General features: G+C 48.7%; 1 pseudogene; it reads right to left on the reverse strand.

The window, feature by feature from the left end:
• Positions 1–5183: 5183 nt before the first annotated feature.
• On the reverse strand, positions 5184–13099 carry LOC101053957 (adenosine deaminase 2-like; annotated as a pseudogene).
• Positions 13100–21159: the final 8060 nt, after the last annotated feature.

Here is a 21159-nt window from a genome sequence, read left to right on the forward strand (position 1 = left end):
AACCATCTCTGCCTACTGCAAACTCTGCCTCCCAGGTTCAAGCAATTCTCCTGCCTCAGCCTCCAGAGTAGCTAGGACTACAGGCATGTGCAAGAACACCCAGCTAATTTTGTATTTTTAGTAGAGACGAGGTTTCTCTATGTTGATCAGGCTGGTCTTGAACTCCCGACCTCAGGTGATCCACCTGCCTTGGCCTCCTGAATTCCTGTGATTACAGGCATGAGCCACTGTACCTGGCCCCCTAGATTTTTTAAAAAATACATTTTGTCCTTGGCAACATGCTGAGGCCAGGCCTGAACCAGCCCCACCCGCCCCTGCCCAAAATTTTTTAATTAGCCAGGCGCAGTGATGCATACCTGTGGTCCCAGCTACTTGAGAGGCTGAGGCTACAGGATTACTTGAGCCCAAAAAGTCAAGGCTGCAGTGAGTCGTGATCATACCACTGCACTCCAGCCTGGATTTGAGACCCAGTCAAAAAAGGAGGAAGGAAGGGAGGAAGGAAGGAAGGAAAGCGTTTGATAGTTGTATTTTACAAAACATTTTCCAACAATTCTCTTACACTATATACTCTTTTTTATAATGTGGCTTTGACAATATTCCATCAGAAGTTGGGATCTCTGTCTCCTCCTCTTATAAAGAGGAGGTTTTTTTGTTACTGTTGGTACCAACAGAGTATGGCCTAAATAATGCCATGTGACTTCCAGAATCTTCCATTTATTCCCTGGAATACTTACCCCAGACGTTGAGGTCAGTGGAAAGAGGGCTAACTAGCCATAAGGAAAGCACCAGCTGAGCCCTGGGGCTGTGTTGAGTGCACCCCCTGGCTGCCCACCAGCTCCAGCTCTGCCTCTATTGTGACAAGGACCTCCTGAGACCCTAAGCGGAACTGCCCAGCTGGGCCCTGCCCAGACCCATGACCCACAGACCCTGGGAGGGATCACACATTTTTATTTTTGTTTTAAACCACTATGTTTTGGGATATTTGCTACATGGCAATAAACAGAACAGCAACCATGAGAGTAGTAGGTTCAGACAAAAGTCCTCAGTGGATGCAAGTAAAGTTTTGAGGAGGAGTCAAGACTTTTACATAAAGTGTCTCCTCTCCAAATATTTGTTAATTACTAAGGGAAAAATAGTAACTTCACAATGACAAATTCTGGCAGAAATCAACTTAAAGTGATCAAAGTCAGTATCACCGTACTGAGACAAATTAGCATTGTATGCAAATGTGTAACAGCTGGCTGGTGGGGCCTGGATTTGTAACATTTGCTGACTTTTGTGGCATAAAAATTCCTGCAAGCTGGTTGCATGACTCATCCCTGTAATCTCAGCACTTTGGGATACTGAGGCAGGAGGCTGAGTTGAGGCCAGTCTTTGAGACAGGCTGGGCAGTAGAGCAAGATCCCATCCCAACTGACACCGGGTAAAGAGAATGAGGTTTGTGGTGGTGGTGTTTTTGTTCCTTTTGTATTTCTGAGTCAAGGTCTTGCTTTGTTGCTGGCCTGGAGTGCAGTGGTGCAATCTCAGCTCACTGCGACCTCCACTTCCTGGGCTCAAGCCATCAACCCACCTCAGCCTTCTGAGTAGTGGAGACCACAGGCATGCCCCACCATACCCAACTAATTTTTGTAGAGATGAGGTCTCACCATGTTGCCCAAGCTGGTCTCAAACTCCTGGGCTCAGGCAGTCCGCTCATCTTGGCCTCCCAAAGTGCTGGGATTACAAGCATGAGCCCCTGTGCCTGGCCTGTTAACAGTTTTCTGTACTATTCTTGCAACTTGCTTTGAAATTATTTCAAAATGATCAGATAAATGCTCTGTGGACATTTAGTTCAATAGGACTAGGCCATGAGGAATAAAGGCAAGAAAGAAGAACTGAACACAGGCAGGACTGTTGCTGGTTCATTTTGCCAAATCAGAGATCACAGCAAGTTCAGTCCAGAGGCTGTCTGCATCTACCTGTGCTGGAGATCCCCTGCAGCCACGGCAACTTGCTACAGAAATCCATTCTGCTAAAGTCAATCTTTACCAACTGTTAAATGTAAGTTAGTGAGTTGGGACCTAAAAGAGTTCTTCAGGGATTTGGTAAGGCACTGAATCACCTGCAGAGTTACACAGGACCCTAGAGGCTGTCTTCTTCCACCCGGGTACAGCCTGTGGTTGCTGACTCCTGGTGGACAAGGCTTTTTCCAGTTCCAGGAACCAAATGGTGATAAACTAGGAGTGAAGAGAGGGCTTGCCACTGCCTGAGAGCTCAGGTGCAGGTCACAGAAGATGGATAAGAAGACATTTACATCCACCTGGGGCTTTTTTTTTTTTTTTTTTTTGAGCTGTAGTTTTGCTCTTATTGCCCAGGCTGGAATGCAGTTGTGCAATCTCAGCTCACAGCAACCTCCACCTCCTAGGTTCAAGCGATTCTTCTGTGTCAGCCTCCAGAATAGCTGGAATTACAGACATATGCCACCATGCCTGGATAAGTTTGTAGTTTTAGTAGAGATGGGGTTTCTCCATGTTGATTAGGATGGTCTCGAACCCCTGACCTCAGGTGATCCGCCCACCTCAGCCTCCCAAAGTGCTAGGATTATAGGCGTGAGCCACTGCACCCAGCCCCACCTGGGGCTTTAAAGGGTTTCTTTGATTCCCTGCCATCCTTGAGTTGAGTGAGGACAAGCCTGGCTTCTTGCAACCTTCTCCCAAGGCCAGGCAAGGAGATGCATTCTGATCACACGAGGTCTTTTACTTGGGTGGCTCTGCTCTACTGCCCCCTGCCTCAGCAGCCAGCTGAACAGACACAGAGACACCCACTCATTCACGGCATTGTTTATTGAACACTAACTGGGTTTGGGCTCAGGCTCTGAGTTAGCAGTGTGCATGAAACAATCAGAAACAATCATGAGTGCCTGGCCATGGGGGGCGGTTGCAGTCTGGTGGGGCAAAGCTGTAGATACAGAAGTAAGTGTCCAATTATAAATTGTGATTAGAGGCACGATGGAAAAGGGCAAGGCTTCCTGAGAGAAACAGGGCAGGCACAGGACAACCTCTGAGACAGTAGCAGGAACCTAAAACTTGAAGGGTAAACAGGAATGGGTGAGACAAAAGGGGAAAAAAGAAAATGCTTGCTGGGCACAGTGGCTCACCAGCACTCTGGGAGGCCGAGGCGGGCAGATCATGTGGTCAAGAGATTGAGACCATCCTGGCCAACATGGTGAAACCCTGTCTCTACTAAAAATACAAAAATTAACCAGGTGCAGTGGCACACACCTGTAACACCAGCTACTCAGGAGGCTGAGGCAGGAGAATCACTTGAACCTGGGAGGCGGAAGTTGCAGTGAGCCAAGATCACACCACTGCACTCCAGCCTGGCAACAGAGACCCCATCTTAAAAAAAAAAAAAAAGAAAGAAAAAGAAAAGAAAAAACTTTCCAGGGAGAGAGAAGGAGAAAAGACCCAGGCACAGTATAGAGCTGGGGACATCTGAGGAAGAAAGGGCCTCTGGGGTGGGGGGCCCTCTGGGTGACTGGGAGAGGAAGGCGCTGGAAGGGATCCAGATTAAATCAGATGCTGTGTACCCTGTGGAGTCACTGGTGTTCCTCTAATTGCACTGGGTTGTAAGCGAAGGAGTCACCTGATTTAATTTGAAATTTAAAAAGTCAGACTGGGCACGGTGGCTCACGCCTGTAATCCCAGAACTTTGGAAGGCCCAGGCTGATGGATCAAGAGGTCAGGAGTTCAAGACCTGCCTGGCCAACATGGTGAAACCCTGTCTCTACTAAAAATACAAAAAATTAGCTGAGTGTGGTGGTACACCTGTAATCCCAGCTACTTGGGAAGCTGAGGCACTTAAACCTCGGAGGCAGAGGTTGCAGTAAGCCAAGATCATGCCATTGCACCCCAGCCTGGGTGACAGGGCAAGACTCCATCTCAATACAAAAAATGTAATTCTACTCTGTGGAGAATGAGCTGGAGGAGGCAAAGGGAAGAAAGGGGAGATCAGCAAGGAGGTTGTTGTCATAACTCAGGTGGGGGCATGGTGGCTTGGACTTGGTAGCAGTGTGAAGGCACAGTGCCACTGTCCGGGTCCAGATGCAGGGTGTGTTCTGATGTAGGGAGTCGGGGACAGTGCAGCATGGAGATTTCACTGAAAATTTCTGCTTTGAGCAACTGGGTGGAATGAACGAAGGTGTATTTCACCAGATACGGGAAAGACCAGGGAATGGTTTAAAGAGCTGACTGTGGTGGCTCATGTCAGTGTGGTGGCTCCCCAGCACTTTGGGAGACTGAGGAAGGAGGATCACTTGAGACCAGGAGTTGGAGATGTAGCCTGGGCAATGTATCAGGACATTCTTTAGAAAAATTAAAGTAGAGAAAAAGAAAGGTTTAAAGGGAAGAGATTGAGGGTTCAGAATTGTACCTCCTCAGTTTCAGAGATTCCTTTGAGCTCTTCAAGTACATAAATAAATGTGGGAATCATTAACAAATAAATGGTATGAAAAGGCAAGGGAATGGATGAGACCACCCAGGAAAAGAGTACACAGAGAGAAGAGAAATAGAGAGGACAGAGTTCCCAGCTACTCGGGAAGCTGAGGCAGGAGAATCACCTGAACCTGGGAGGTGGACGTTGCAGTGAGCCAAGATGGCGCCATTTCACTCCAGCCTGGGTGTCAAGAACAAAACTCCATCTTGAAAATAAAATTTCTTAATTAATTACTTAATTAATTAATTTTAAAAGACGGGGTTTCACTATGTTGGTCAGGCTGGTCTTGAACTCCCAACCTCAGGTGATCCGACCATCTTGGCCTCCAAAGTGCTTGGATTACAGGCGTGAGCCACCATGCCCTGCCAAAAAAAAAAAAAATTCTTTTTAAATGGAGAGATCAGAATAGAAGAGAGCTCAGGACTGAGCCCTGAGAACACAGCACAGAGGTCAGAGAGGAGATTCTGAAGTAGGGAAACTGGAAGTGATGGACACAGAGTGGAGAAAATCAAGAGGGTCAATGCTGCTGCAGCTGAGGGAGAATGTTCCAGAGGATGAAGCTGGTCAGCCAGCCAAGTGCTTCTCACAGGGTCACTCCGTACCCAGGCCATTGATTTGATGGGGACATGGAGCTGATTCAAGAACCGGTGAGAGGCAGTGGCAGCGCGTGCGGAAGGCAGCTCATGGAGGATGGCTAGTTTCTCCTCACTTCATGTCACATCCACTATGAACTTTTCCCATCTCTTCTTCCAGATTGCCATGAAAGTATTTTTCTCAATCTCCAACAGGCTACTGTACCTGCAGGAAGAGGAAGAGCCCAGGTGAGCCTCAGAGCAGGGGCTGGGAATGGGGCAGGGAGCCTGAGGGGACATCAGAGGCTTGCAGAGCAGTCTCCCCAGTCCAGCAGCAAGGACTAACCAGCCATGATAAAAAGAAACCCACAGAAACCATAGAGGCATTGGTTTCAAGCCTCCTCAGATGCAAACACAAGCTGTGGGCTGGAAGGCGGGCAGGGGTCCTGGGAGGACATGAGACACTCACTTGATAGAGCTGATGGCCAGCTGTTTGAGGGTCCTCAGTTCAGCCTTCATCCCCCCAATGCCCATGAAGACCTCATAGAAATAGTAGGACAAGCCTTTGGCACCAAAGATCTCTGGGTCATCAGAGCTGATCACCATAGGGTGCCTGATGGCCATCAGAGTAGCTGCAGGGTGGTTTCTCAAATCAGACACCAGTTTCAGAACGTGCCTGGTAGGAGGCAAGGGAGAAAGATGAACTCTGATCCCTAAAAAGAGTAGTCACAAGTGAAATGAGACCTGGAGCCCCCATCAGCTCCCTTCATCTCCCCATCGTTATCTCCCCAATATGAGGATGACTTCTGGGCAGTCACAAGGAGAACAGGGTCAGTCCCCATGCGTCTCCTGTTTCATCAGCACCACAAATAGTCACTTCTGGTCCTGCTCAGAGAAGCGCTAACTGAACACAGACACAAAAGACCCCAGGAAGCACTGGCCACCCGCTGCGTTCTTTGTGCTCTGTCCAGAGTTTTGCCAAAAATTCCACCCCACTGGGGACACTCACAGCTGCCGCATTCCTACTGGTGGCTTAAGCAAAAGGACCCTCCTGAATAACTTTACTAACAGGTGGGAGAGTGGAGGGATTTTGGTAACAAGAGAGTTAAGGAGAGAGAAGTTACACTGAAAAAAGTTAAGAGGGCAGAGATTGTGGTTAGGGGAGATCACATGGGATCAGCCGCATGAGTCACACATACCTGGTTAGAGATGGGACAGACTTCTATGGGGATGTCCTTTTTCTGTCAGTAAGCCCGGAGGGTGGGGTGTTTGCTCAAAGCAAATCTATGTTCGATCCTGGTAGTGTTTAGCATCAAAGCAACCAGAATGTTCTTGTCTATGGAAGTGTCTTGCCAGTCTGAAGACAGGGGCATGGTCTTCCATGGGGGATGGATGGGTCTGATGCCCCCAGAACATCCTCAAATAGCCCCCCAAGAACGAAAATGAAAAGAAATTACACACACACACAGTTTTCTTTTAACAATCTAAAGAGAGGTATGATATGGTTTTATTAATCATCTAATTTATTAATTTATCATTCTAATGAATAAGTTGAAACTTAATAGCTTTTATGAATTGACCAAGGATATTCACCTAGTAAGTAGCAAAACCAAGTTTTAAACCTTGGTCTCTCTGACTTCACAGTCCACTTTTTTTTTTTTTTTTTTTTAAAGTCTTGCTGGGTGTGGTGGCTCATGCCTGTAATCCTAGCACTTTGGGAGGCCAAGGTGGGTGGATCACCTGAGGTCAGGAGTTCAAGAACAGCCTGGCCATCATGGAGAAACCCCACCTTTAAAAAAAAAAGTCTTTCTCTCTATCACCCAGGCTGGAGTGCAATGGCACGATCTTGGCTCATTGCAACCTCCGCCTCCCAGGTTCAAGCGATTCTCCTGCCTCAGCCTCCCTAGAAGCTGGGATTACAGATGCCCTCAACCACACCCAGCTATTTTTTGTATTTTGAGTAGAGATAGGGTTCACCATGTTGGCCAGGCTGGTCTCAAACTCCTGACCTCAGGTGATCCACCCACCTTGGCCTCCCAAAGTGCTGGGATTACAGACGTGAACTACCACGCCCCACTTCGGGGCTCTTATGTTTATAATCTTTACAACAAGGTATTACAAGGTTCTCTTATTTACAACCTCAGTATAAGTACCTGTATGTGCTCATTTTAAGTATTTAACAGTACTATCAAGATGTTATCACTTGATAGGTGACTGCAGACATTCTTGTGGCCTCCTCCCCTGCTGTCCCCATTATACCTTTCTTGCCCTCAGTAAGAAGGCAGGGCTCTTTTATTTAAGGCCCTCAGTAGAGGGTGAAAGGTCAGATGTGGCTTTCCCAGACTCCCTTACAGCTAAAATAGCCTTAACACTGGCCTGGGAGGTTATTTGTTGGGGAGCTTTGGGGGATTCCTCCCTGATAAAAGGACATGCACTGGGGGACTGTCTCCTATTTTATTTCACTGGATATGGTCGCCCCGAATGTGATTCACCATCTCATGACCAAGTTGGGCAGAATCACCCACGCAATGGGCATAGCAGAAATTGCTTCTTCCTTTTTTTTTTTTTTTTTTTTTTTTTAAGACGGATTCTCACTCTGTAGCCCAGGCTGGAGTGCAGTGGTGCAATCTCAGCTCACTGCAACCTCAGCCTCCCGGGTCCCAGTTCAAGCAATTCTCCTGCCTCAGCCTCCTTAGTAGCTGGGATTACAGGCACACACCACCATACCCAGCTAATTTTTGTGTTTTTAGTAGAGACGGGGTTTCACCTGTTGGCCATGCTGGTCTTGAACTCCTGACCTCCTGATCCACCTGCCTCAGCCTCCCAAAGTGCTGGAATTACAGGCATGAGCCACCATGCCTGAGATTGCTTCTTATGTGAGATAACAAATATCCTTATTGTAAAATCTGTGGGATGCATTCTTGCAGCCATAAACATTCTAATGGATTCACATATAAAATATGAAAATTTGCCTAGGTACAGTGGCTCACACCTGTAATGCCAGCATTTTGGGAGGCTGAGGCAGGAGGAACACTTGAGCCCAAGAGTTCAAGACCAGCCTGGGCAACATAGAGAGACCCTGTGTCTACAAAAATTATGGCCAGGTGCAGGTGGCCTGTAATCCCAGCGCTTTGGGAGGCCAAGGCGGGCAGATCATGAGGTCAGGAGTTCAAGACCAGCCTGGCCAATATGGTGAAATCTCATCTTTACTAAAAATACAAAACATTAGCCAGGTGTGGTGGCACATGCCTATAGTCTCAGCTACTCAGGAAACTGAGGCAGGAGAGAGGTGGAGGTGGCAATGAGCCAAGATTGCACCACTACACTCCAATCTGGATGACAGACTGAGACTCCACCTCAAAAAAGGAAGAAAAGACGTACAAAAAGTAGCAAGGCATGGTGGTGTGTGCCTGTAGTCCCAGCTACTTGGGAGGCTGAGTTGGAAAAATCACCTGAACCCAGGAGGTGGATAGAGGCTGTCATGAGCCACGGTCATGCCACTGTACTCTAGCCTGGGTGACAGAGCGAGACTCTGTCTCAAAATATATATATGACCATTCCACTTTACTAGTAGAAATAAAACTCAAGAATTTCCTTTTCTACCCAGCACATATATTTTGGTGGATTTTCACTGGTTTTTAAAGATTTCTTCTTAAAAAATAAGGACATTACTTTTAGGTATTAAATACACAAGTCCTAGCAAAGTTATCTCCAAGGACCATACAACTTGAAACTTGTTAGGATGTGTGCTGCAACGTTTTGTCCTGCAAGAATTATTTCACACACATATAATTTTCCCCAACTTGACCACAAGCTTTTCAAGGTTAACAATCCCCTCCCCTTCAAACAATTCTTCTGCTCTCCTAGAGCGGACTTCGATATAAATGGGATCTAAATTGACTGGAAAAGACAGGAAAAAGAGATTAATGCACAAGGTCCCTTTCTCTAGAGATGGTATGATAAAGCAGAGCCTAAGTCTGAGTGGGAGACGAAGCTGCCCACCACTCTCTCCACCCCTCCTTCGTTTTCTGAGGGTGACAGGTGGGATGCTACAGACAGCTGCCCTCCTGGTCCAGGCCTCAATGTAAACAGCCTCCCCTGAGGCCTGGGCATGGTGGCTCATGCCTGTAATCTCAGCACTTTGGGAGGCTGAGGCGGGTGAATCACCTGAGACCAGGAGTTCAAGACCAGCCTGGCCAACATGGTGAAACCATATCTCTATTAAACACACACACACATACACACACACGCACACACACACACACACACACACACACACACACACAGTCTCCTCCCACTCCGAAATCTTCCTTCGGATCCAAATTTGCAGCCATGATCTTACTTAGTTAGGTTTACACATTTTAAGGACTGTAATATGGAAGGGCAAAGATGACTGAAAAAGCCCAGGAAGAAGTTCTGGGGAAGAAAGATGTGGCTGGACTAATGACATTTCAGGAGGAACACCAGCCAGGGCCTGCATGGGGCAGGGCAGGGTTTCCTCTCCTGCAATGATGAGGGACAAAACATCCTAAGACAAGGGGCAGTCCTGGTTCTCCTCCCTCTTCTGCCTATTTCCAGCTCTGTGGCTTTGGGCAGATCAGTTAACCTCTCAAGCACAATTCACTCGCAGGATGGAGAGCTTAAGACAGGGTTCCAATTCATACACATTATATACATGCATCAAAATATCACGTGTCCAGGTGTGGTGAACCACACCTGTAATCCCAGCACTTTGGGAGATCGAGGCAAGCAGATCATTTGAGGTCGGAAGTTCAAGACCAGCCTGGCCAACAAGGTGAAACCCTGCCTTTACTAAATATTAAAAAAATTAGCCAGGTGGGTATCAGGACCCTGTATTTCCAGCTGCTCCAGAGGTTGAGGCACAAGAATCGCTTGAACCCTGGAGGCAGAGTTTACAGTGAGCTGAAATCGCACCACTGCACTCCAGCCTCAGCTACAGAGTAAGATTCAGTCTGAAAATGTTTTTTTTCAGTGGCTTACACCTGTAATCCCAACTCTTTGGGAGGCCGAGGTGGGTGGATCACTTGAGGTCAGGAGTTCAAGAACAGCCTGACCAATACAGTGAAACCCCATCTCTACTAAAAATACAAAAATTAGTCAGACATGGTGGTGCATGCCTGTAATCTTAGCTACTCCAGTGGCTGAGGCAGGAGAATCACTTGAACCCAGGAGGCAAGGTTGCAGTGAGCTAAGATCTCACCACTGCACTCCAGCCTGGGTGACAGAGTGAGACTCTGTTTCAAAAATTTTTCGTATTTGTGTAGAATGGGATCTTGCTATGTTGCCCAGACTGGTCTCAAACTCCTGGGCTCAAGTGATTTTTCTGCCTCTGCTTCCCTAAGTGCTAGAATTACAGATGTGAGCTACCGTACCCGACTAAAACAATTTATTTTTGAGACAGGGTCTAGCTCTGTCACCCAGGCTGGAGTGCAGTGATTCTGGGCACAGATGACCCTCCTACTTCAGCCTCTGAGTAGCTGGTACCACAATTGTGTGCCATCATGCTTGGCTATGTTTTGTATTTTTTGTAGAGACAAGGTTTTGTCAAGATATCCCAGCAGGTCTCAAACTCCTAGATTTAAGAGATCCACCCACATCAGCCTCCAAAGTGCTAGGATTACAGGCATGAGCCACTGCACCTGTGCCCAGCCTAAAACAAAGTTTTACAGCCAAAGTAGAATGATGTGAGTTTGCAGGATTATGCACCCACCAAGAAAAATGAAAAAAAAAAAGAAAAAGAAAAAGAAAAAGAAAAAGGATTCAAAATCAGACTCCACTGTATACCAGCTCTTTAACCCTGGACCACTGACACCATGCTTGGAGCACTGGGCCCTTCATCTATCAAATGGAGATTAAAACACGAGCAGGACTGGGGTAAGAATTAGAAATAAATTAAAATAATGCATGTAAAGTGGCTGATTCTATTATCTTTGTTATTTCTTCTCCATAGGGCTGCTGTCAGGATTAATGATCAAGAACATAGGAGAGGGCTCTGGAAGCATCTGCAGGCCCTATCCCTGAGGTGCAGTCGCTGCAGTCCTGTCTCCCGGCAGCAAGCTGGAGTCGTGGCTAGAAGCTGTCCTACTGCCCACCTCTGCTGATTCCCACGGGCTCACCTGTCTCTCCAGCATGGAAGAAGCAAGGCAGCTTAAGACCATCCTTGGAGGGAATCATCAGCACTTTGTTGTAGTAGTGCAAGGAGTGGCCAGCGTCCTCATGCCCCACCTGCAGAACAGAGAAGGGACAGGAGATGTCTGCAGGGCGTGTGCCTCACTTGCTGATGGAACCCTTTGCAGCCCATGCACACCCTCCCTTGTACCCTGCCGCCACTGCCAGGATATTTGTCATGCAACCTTTTAAGAATGGCAAGGAGTGGCCAGGCATGTGGCTCACATCTATAATCCCAGCACTTTGGAAGGGCAAGGCAGGTGGATCATGAGGTAAAGAGATCAAGACCATCCTGGTCAACATGGTAAAACCCTGTCTCTACTGAAAATACATAAATTAGCTGGACATGGTGGTGCACCCCTGTAGTCCCAGCAACTTGGGAGGCTGAGGCAGGAGAATTGCTTGAACCCAGGAGGTAGAGGTTGCAGTGAGCTGAGGTCGTGCCATTGCACTCCAGCCTGGATAACAAGAGTGAAATTCTGTCTAAAAAAAAAAAAAAGGAATGTGAAGGAACATAGTTGAGAAAGAAAAGAGATCTCATTTGTCCCCTGAAATAGTTCCCCCATTTTCAGAGTTATGTCTTGTATGTCCCCAGCCCCTTCCACCCTGGCTCCTCACAGCACCTCTCAGGCCCAAGTGCTTCAGCCCTGAGTGCCTGAGGCAGGCAGGGAGGGAGGAGAAGGAGAGTCAGAGGGAGACCTAAAGAGACCCAAAGATGGCCAGGTGCAGCTCAAGCTTGTAATCCCAGCACTTTGGGACCATTCTGGCCAACATGGTGAAACCCCATCTCTACTAAAAATACAAAAAAAATTAGCTGGACATGGTGGCATGTGCCTGTAGTCCCAGCTACTCGGGAGGCTGAGGCAGAAGAATTGCTTGAACCCAGGAGGCGGAGGTTGCAGGGAGCTAAGATCATACCACTGCACTCCAGCCTGGTACCTGGTGACAGAGCAAGACTGTCTCAAAAAAAAAAAAAAAAAAAAAAAAAAAGAGAGAGAGAGAGAGAGACCCAGAGTGTAAGACAGAGAGAGAGAATGAAAGCCCAGCCCCAGGAGTCATCCTAGCACTTTGGGAGTCTGAGGCAGCAGATCACCTGAGGTTGGGAGTTCAAGACCAGCCTAGCCAACATGGTGAAAACCCAACTCTATTAAAAATACAAAAAGTAGCCAGGCACAGTGGCACATGCACCTGTAATCCCAGCTACTTGGGAGGCTGAAGTAGGAGAATTGCTTGAACCAGGGAGGTGGAGGTTTCAGTGAGCTGAGATTGTGCTATTGTGCTCCGGATTGGGTAGAGAGAGTGAAACTCTGTCTAAAAAAAAAAAGAAAGAAAGAGAGAGGAAGGAAAGAAAAAAGGATGGAGAGAGGGAGGGAGGGAAAGAGAGGGGAAAGGAAGGAAGGAAGGAAGAGACAGAAAGAAAGAGAGGAAAGAAACAAAGAAACAAAGAGAGAAACAGAGAAAGAAAGAAAGAGAGACAAGAATGAAAGAAAGGAAGGAAGAAAGAAGGAAGAAAAAAGAAAAGGAGAAATGGGTGGGCAGAGAAAGAAAGGAAAAAGAAAGAAGAAAAGACTGGGCAGAGAAAGCAGGAAGGAAAGAAAGAATGGAAAGGAAGAGAAAAGGAAGAGAAAGAAAGAAAGAGAAAGCAAGGAAGGAGAGAGAAAGGAGAGAGAAAGAGCAGGGTGGACAGTGCATCCTCCCTTGTGGAGCAGAGTGAGCCTCACATGCTCGTTATGGAAGTGCTTTCCACGATGCCCGATCCAGGCCCCGCTTCCACCCTTGCAAAGCCCCTGGCCCGAGCCCCACCTCTTCACTTCCCTGAAATAAGCACCTGCCCCAGAGCCCCGGGCTTTGAACCCAGCTACCATCTCATCTGTCCTCCTGCACCGGGCATTTCTGGTGCTTCCCCCTCTAGTCCTTTGACCCCACCATCCAGCTGTTAACCATCAACTTGCCTATAAAAGGCAATTCTGATTGAAGGCAAAGGGAGGGTGGTATGTGGTTGGGTGACCCTCCCTTGTCACCCAACCAAAGAGAGGGTGGTCCTGAGGGTAGTTCAGGACCATGTGGCCCTCTTCCCAGCCTGAGATTGGCATCTGCTTCTTCTGGCTTGCCATCCAGCATATGAGACTGACTTAGATTCCTAGAACACCATGGAAGGTAGCACCTCCTGTGACGATTGCAAAGTGGCTCATGCTCCGGGGCCTAGCCTAGGATCCCTGCTGCCTGTCTGACTGTCTGTCCACCTGTCTATCCCTCCATCCATCTGTGTGAGGTCGCAGATCTGCAGCATTTCCCCGCAGGCTCGGGAGGGGCTGCAGCACCTGCTGCTCCTGCACAGCCCATTCCTGTCTGCAGGCAGCTTCTTCCTGCTGCCCTGAAGAAAGGGCTGTATTTGTATGAAAGCATGCAAGGGTGGGTAGAGGGGACCCAGGGCCTGCAGAGGAGGTGGCCCAAAGTCTAGTCTCGAGGGCTTCTTTCTCTGCTGTTGCTGTTTTGAGAGTCTCGCTGTTTCCCAGGCTGGAGTGCAGTGGTACTATCTCAACTCACTACAACCTCCACCTCTTGAGTTCAAGCTATTCTCCCTCCGCAGTTTCCCGAGTAGCTGTGATTACAGGTGCCCACCACCAGGCCCAGCTAATTTTTGCATTTTTAGTAGAGACAGGGTTTCACCATGTGGGCCAGGCTGGCCTCGAACTGCTGACCTCAGGTGATCTGCCCATCTCAGCCTCCCAAAGTGCTGGGATTACAGGGGTGAGGCATGGCGCCCAACTCCTCATGCTTCTTTTCCAGAACCTAGCAGACTTTCTTCCCTAGGGTGCCTCCAAAATGCTGCTTGCAGACTCTGGAAGGAGTGCTAAGAATCATTTGGGATTCCACTGCCCTCTCTTCTCCTCCCTTCCCCTCCCCTACCTTCCCTTCCCCTCTCCTCCCCTTTTCTCTCCTTCCCTCCCCTCCCCTTCCCTCTCCTACCTTCTTTTCTCCTTTCTGAGACAGGACCTTGCTCACTGGCCCAGGCTGGATTACAGTGATGCAATCATAACTCATTGCAACCTCAGCCTCTAAGTGAGCCTCCTGCATCAGCCTCATGAGTAGCTGGGACTACAGGCTCACACCACCACACCTGGCTAATTTTCTTTTTTCTTTTTTTTTTTTTTTTTTTTTTTTGTAGAGACAGGATCTTGCTATGTTGCTCAGGCTGGTCTCGAACTCCTGGCTCAAGTGATCCTTCTCCCCCAGTGTCACAGCATGCTTCAGATTACAGGTGTGAGCCACCATGCCCGGCCTTCACAGCCTTTCTTTTCCTCAATAAAAATCTCACATGGGGGACTGCATTGTTCTGTTACACTTTCTGCAGGTGCCTCTCTTTTCCTGCTGTCAAGCAGTGGGGACAGGGAACCAAAAAAAAGAAAAAGCATCCAGTCCTTGTCCCTGGGAAGCTTGTCCTAGAGAAGGGGACACAGACGTTTGTATTGCAGAGTATGTGCAGTCGGCTTGAGCACATGTATCTGCAGTCAGCTTCAGCCTTGCCATGGCAGGACCGAGTCCACATGGTGAGGGAAACACACTCCCTGGTAACTCCAGGGCCGTCAGATAGCAGTTGAGGTGAATTGAGGAGGTACCCACTCTGGGGTTTACCTACTTGTGCCCCATGGATTTTAGGGACAACAGGAGAAGCACACATCTCCTTTCTGCCCCAACCCTAGGCATCCATCCCACAAGCAAATGGCAGAGACTGGTGACACTGGCTTTTTCCAACTGAGCATGGGGCACCCACTTACCCTCTTCTCTCTCTTCATGATCGGCCCTTTGTGGAACTATGTGCTAGAAACTTACTTTCCATTTTTGGAGATGCTTCTAAAAACTGGACTTTTTCCAGCTTGATGGGAGCTGGAAGTTAGATCAGTTTCCATTTCTTGCACCTAAAAAAACGATGACAGAAGTCAGATGTACCCCGGGCTCTCTAGATGGAACTAGAACAGATGAAAAGAACACAGCTTTGGAGTAAAGCAAATCCTCCCTGGTTCTATTTTTTTAATTAAGTAATTATTTGCTTTTGGAGATGGCAGGAGTCTCTCCTTGTCACCCAGGCTGGAGTGCAGTGGCATGATCATAGCTCACTGCAGCATGAAACTCCTGGACTCAAGCAGTCCTCCCACCTCAGCCTCCCAAGCAGCTGGGACCACAGGCATGCACCATGTCTCTCTTTTGTATCATACTTCAGCTGTACTTTTGCCTTTGCAGACTCAGGCAGGTTTATTACCACCTGGGGGCTCATTTTCTCTTCTGTCAAGTGGAGAGAATACTTGTGTAGTTGAGTTCTTAAAGTGTGGTCCAGGGACACCCAGGGGCTGGTCCCCAAGACCCTCTCCGGGGAGACCACTATCTCAAAACTGCTACCATAAGAATGCTAAGATAGCAGCCAGGCATGGTGGCTCACGCCTGCAATCCCACACTTTGCGGGGCTGAGGGGGGCAGATCACCTGAGCTCAGGAATTCAAGACTAGCCTGGCCAACATAGTAAAACCCCATCTCTACTAAAAATACAAAAAATTAGCCGGGCATGGTGGTGGCACCTGTAATCCCAGCTACTGGGGAGGCTGTGGCAGCCCAGCTTTGGTTTGTGACACAGGAGTTCAGACACAGCCTAAAGGCAACATCAAAGCAGATGCATAGAAACCAGGGTTTAGGCTGGGTGCGGTGGCTCACATCTGTAATGCTGGCACCTTGGGAGGCCAAGGCAGGAGAATCACTTGAGCTCTGGAGTTCAAGACCAGGCTGCATGTAGTGAGACCCTGTCTACTAAAAATGTATTTTAACCAACACCATGCCCAGCTAATTTTTGTATTTTTAGTAGAGATGGAGTTTCACCATGTTGGCCAAGCTGGTCTTGAACTTCTGCCCTTAGGAGACAGCCTGCCTCAGCCTCCCAAAGTGCTAGGCTTACAGGCATGAGCTACTGCACCTGGCTTCAGGTAGCATTATTATATAGTGGAGTTTTTGTTTGTTTTTATCTTAGAGACAGGATCTTCTTGCTCTGTCATTCAAGTTGGTGTGCAGTAGTGCCATCTCAGCTCACTGCAGCTTCCAACTCCCAGGCTCAAGCAATTCTCCTGCCTCAGCCACCAAAGCTGGGCTATAGGTGCACACTGCCATTCCTGCCCAGGTGGGCAGATTATGAGGTCAAGAGATCGAGACCAGCCTGGCCAACATGATGAAACCCCATCTCTACTAAAAATACAACAATTAGCCAGGTGTGGTGGCATATGTCTGTAACTGCAGCTACTCACTAGGCTAAGGCAGGAGAATCACTTGAACCCAGAGGCAGAGTTTGCAGTGAACCAAGATTTTGCCACTGCACTCCAGCCTAGGTGACAGAGTAAGACTCTGTCTCAGAAAAAAAAGTAAAAGAAAAAAACCCAAAAATTAGCCAGGCATGTTGGCAGGCACCTGTAGTCCCATCTGCCTGGGAGGCTGAGACAAGAGAATCTCTTGAACCCAGGAGGCTGAGCTTGCAGTGGGCTGAGATCCCACCACTGCACTCCAGCTTGGGGCAGAGAGGGAGACTCTGTCTTAAAAGAAAGAAAAGGAAGGACACTTGGGGGTCAGCTAGCACCAAGGCCAGCCAGGGATGGTCAATGTCACACCTGAGCACCTGAGAAGAGAGACGCAACCATCAAGTCAAAGCAAGGAGGTTGGGGAGGAAAAGAAGCCAGTTTCTCCAGAAAGACGACCACCTGGTGGGGTATGCTGTGCAATCAGCAAGCCCTGCTGGGTCTGAGGACTTGGTGGACTCAAACTGGGACAACCCCAGGCAACCCAGGTCGGGCTGGTCACCCTGAGTACAGAGTTCCCAAGGAGCGGGCTAAGGATTGATGCATGAGCAGGTGGTTTGAAATGAAGGTCAGAGGAGGATGGAGAAGAAATATGGCCCCTGACTGATGGGAGAGTTCTGCGGGGCTGGTGTCCGGGGCTCCTGCCCTTTTCCCAGCCTGGGGAACAGGCCCTTTGACTGCTCTGCCCCGCCCTGTGCAAGTCACCAGCTGTTGACTTTAAAAGGAAAACAAACCTCATGATGTGTGTTTAGGTCTGTTTACTACCTGTTGCTTTGCTGAGAGCCAAGTCAGGATGGTTTATTTCAGTGCGACTTTTTAATCTAATATCTTTCAGGCTGTCCCCAGGGAGCTGATGAGGATGTAAAGGCCATTTGTAATTCAGCCAGACTCTTCCAGTGGACAAACAACACTGTCACCAGGCCCCGGCCACCCTCTCATGCCCTCATTAAGCTTAGGGAAATAGTTTGTGCTGGAGAGATCTGCTAGGTTTCTAAGCACCCTGTGAAGCATCCTATTTCTGTTGCATGAATTGTGCCTGGGAACATTTTATGTCACATCAAGCTGTTTGTAAATACAGAGACAAACCTAGGCGAGATCCTTTTTCTTCTCTGGCTTCAATCTGGATGCTTTCTATTTCATTTTCAGGCCCAGTCACCCTGGCTTGAACTTGCAATAACAATAATGAATGGAAGCAGCGAGAGCAGCCACCCTTATCTCGTCCCTGCTCTTTATTTATTTTCTTGAGACAAGGATCTGGCTGTGTCTCCCATACTGGAGTGCAATGGCACGATCTCAGCTCCCTGCAACCTCCGCCTCCCAGGTTCAAGCCATTCTTCTGCCTCAGACTCCAGAGTAGCTGGGACTACAGGTGCCTGCCAACATGCCAGCTGATTTTTGTATATTTAGTAGAGACAGGGTTCCATCATGTTGCGCAGGCTGGTCTTGAACTCTTGACCTCTCAAATAATCCACCTGCCTTGGCCTCCCAAAGTGTTGGGATTATAGGCTTGAGCCACTATGCCCAGCCTTAACTTTTTTTTTTTTGAAGACAGGGTCTCACTCTGTCACCCAGGCTGGAGTGCAGTGGCATGATCACAGCTCACTGCAGCCTTGAAGTCCTGGACTCAAGTGATCCTCCCACCTCAGTCTCCCAAGTAGCTGGGACTACAGCCATGCACCACTGTGCCTGGCTAATTTTTTAATTTTTTGCAGAACTAGGATTTTCAACTCCTGGACTCAAGTGATCCTCCTGCCTTGGGCTCCCAAGGTGCTGGGATTACAGGCATGAGCCACTAAGCCTGGCCCTGACTGATTTTTTATTTTTTGAGACAGGGTCTTGTTCTTTTGCCCCAGGTTGGAGTGCAGTGGTGCAATCATGGCTCACTACAACCTCCAACTCCCAGGCTCCAGGGATCCTCCTGCTTCAGTCTCCCAAGGAGCTGGGAGTACAAGTGAGCACACCATGGCTGGCTAATTTTTTTTTTCTTTTTTTTGTACAGATAGAGGCTCACCATCTTTCCCAGGCTGATCTTGAACTCCGGGGTTCAAGCTGTCCTCCCTCTTTGTCCTCCCAAAGCACTGGGATTACAGGTGTGAACCATGGCTCCCTGCCTTGTTCTTGGCTTGGGGGAAAAAGCACTCAGCCTCTCACCCTTGAGTATGGTGTTAACTGTGGGTTTTTTCTTCGTTCTCCTAATCATGTGGAGGAAATTTTGTTCTGTCAGTAATTTTTTGAGTGTTTTTGTCATGAAGGGTGTTGAATTTTGTCTGCATCTATTAAAATGATCATGTGGGCTGAGTGTGGTGACTCCCACCTGTAATCTCAACGCCTTGACTCTACAAACACATACAAAATACAAAAATTAGCCGAATGCAGTGGCACATACCTGTAGTCCCAATTACTTAGGAGGCTGAAGGAGGAGGATTGATTGAGCCCATGAGGTGAAGGCTGCAGTGAGCTATGATTGCACCAACGCACTCCAGCCTGGGCAACACAGAAAGACCTGTCTTAAAATAAAAAAAAGTAAAAATGAGTTTCCCAAGTCACTTTGTCAACTTCTATACCACCTAAACATCCTTCTCTATTCTAAAACCACTTTTTGGTTTTCTCCAGGCTAAATGAAAACTTCCTGTATTTTCCCTTTAAATGGTTTCTAATTCCTCCACGTGGAGGAGTTCAAATCCTCCCTCAAGGGTCAGGTATGGTGACTCATGCCTGTAATCCCAGCACGAGGAGGCTGAGGCGGAAGAATTGCTTGAGCCCAGAAGTTCAAGAGCAGCCTAGGCAACATGGAGAGACCCCATCTCTACTAAAAATACAAAAATTAGGTGATGCACACCTGTAGTATTCACAGCTACTTGGGAGGCTGAGGTGGGAGGAAGCTTGAGCCTGGGAGTTCAACGCTCCAGTGAGCCAAGATCGCACCACTCCACTCCAGCCTGGGTGACAGAGTGAGACCCTGTCTCCAAAAACAAACAAACAAAATAAACCTCCATTAATATCTAAGCACTTCTGAATTCTCTGGGAAGAAAAGTGCTCACCCTAGATGAGCCAGCCAGAGCCTAGTCAAATCACCCCTGCTCCCTGAGCCCAGAGCCAGGCATCAGCCCTCCCTCCTTCCCTCCCTCCATCCCTCTGCCCAGGGGTCACCAGCCTCCCTAAGCCTCGGCTTCTGCTGTGACTAATCCAGACATCGTCGACCCTATTCCTGGGGCTGTGGTGAGGATAGCAGTCACCTAACAGGGGTCCTCAACCAGCTGATCCTGCCTCAGGGGACACTGGGCAATGTCTGGGAATATTTGTGCTTTTCATGACTGAGGGTGTTTCTGGCATGGAACAGGTGGGGGTCAGGGACACTGCCCAGCACCCTGCAGTGCCCAGAATGGCCCTACCCCAGAGAACAATCCGAGCTCTATACCCAGAGTGCAGAGCGGGAGAGACCTGTGTTCATTATTGGAAAAATATTGAATCTGCTCCCTGCTCACACTTGGCAACAGAATATGTTTGCGACAGTGCAGACTGTAAACCAGGGGGATCCCAGCTCCTGGGGCTGTCCTCCTCTCTCCCTCCCCACTATGTGTGGATTTCAATGTGTGAAGCCTCCTGGGAACTCAGTGGAGCAGAGGCTCATGGGACACAGAGTCTCTTGGGGATCTGTGGAATCCCCTAACCCTGGGGGTCTCACCTGGGATGATTCTGTGCTAAGGGGTAACTAAGCCATGTCTAGAGATAACTGTGGTTGTCACGGCTGTGGGTGCCCCTAGCATGGAGTGGGCAGATGCCAGGGACACTGTTCAGCACCCCATAGTACCCATGACGGCCCCACCCCAGAGAAGGATTGGCTCTGACGTCCACAGGGCCTGGGGAGAAGCCCCAGCTAAAGTGAAACCTCTACTGTGAAGGCGTCCATGGGTTGCATGGCAGGTCCGTGTGTTAGGGATCTTACAATCATAGGCATTAATCAGTTCCCCCACAACCCTGAGGTCCTGGAGGCTGAGACAGTGTCCCCTACCTTCCAGGCTTCCACTGTGGGTGTGATGCTGCCTGAGTTTCAGCTTCTCAAGAACTACATGAGGCCCAGTGATTCAGCAGCCCAGGCCCGTCTCCCCTTTGCTGCCCATCTGTGGCCGTTACGGGGTGGCTGCCTGTATCCCGACACCCATATGGGTGCCAGCTGTTGTCATAACGGGCCGGAGCCTCTGCCATCCCAGGTGCTAGATCTCACAGCTCTCTTGGGCCCCAGAAACTTTCCCAGCCCCCTTCAGCCCAGGACCTGAGAGTGGGGGTAAGCTTTCCCAGCAGAGGAAGCAACACAGGGCATGCAGGTGAGGCTGAAGGGGTGGGAGAGGCCCCTGGGCCTGTGTCTGGGAATGGTTCTGTCCAGGCAGAGTCCAAAGCCAAATGCTCAGGGATGATACCATGAGTCTGTGCAGGTCACATCTTCCTGATCCTCCTGGTGCCATTTTTTTTTTTAATTTTTTTATTTTTTTATTTTTTATTTTTTTGAGATAGAGTCTCTGTCCCCCAGGCTGGAGTGCAGTAATGCAATTTTGGCTCACTGCAACCTCAGCCTCCTGGGTTCAAGCGATTCT

The sequence above is a fragment of the Saimiri boliviensis genome, chromosome 11 (genome assembly GCF_048565385.1).
Source record: "Saimiri boliviensis isolate mSaiBol1 chromosome 11, mSaiBol1.pri, whole genome shotgun sequence".
In the NCBI taxonomy this organism is placed as follows: domain Eukaryota; kingdom Metazoa; phylum Chordata; class Mammalia; order Primates; family Cebidae; genus Saimiri; species Saimiri boliviensis.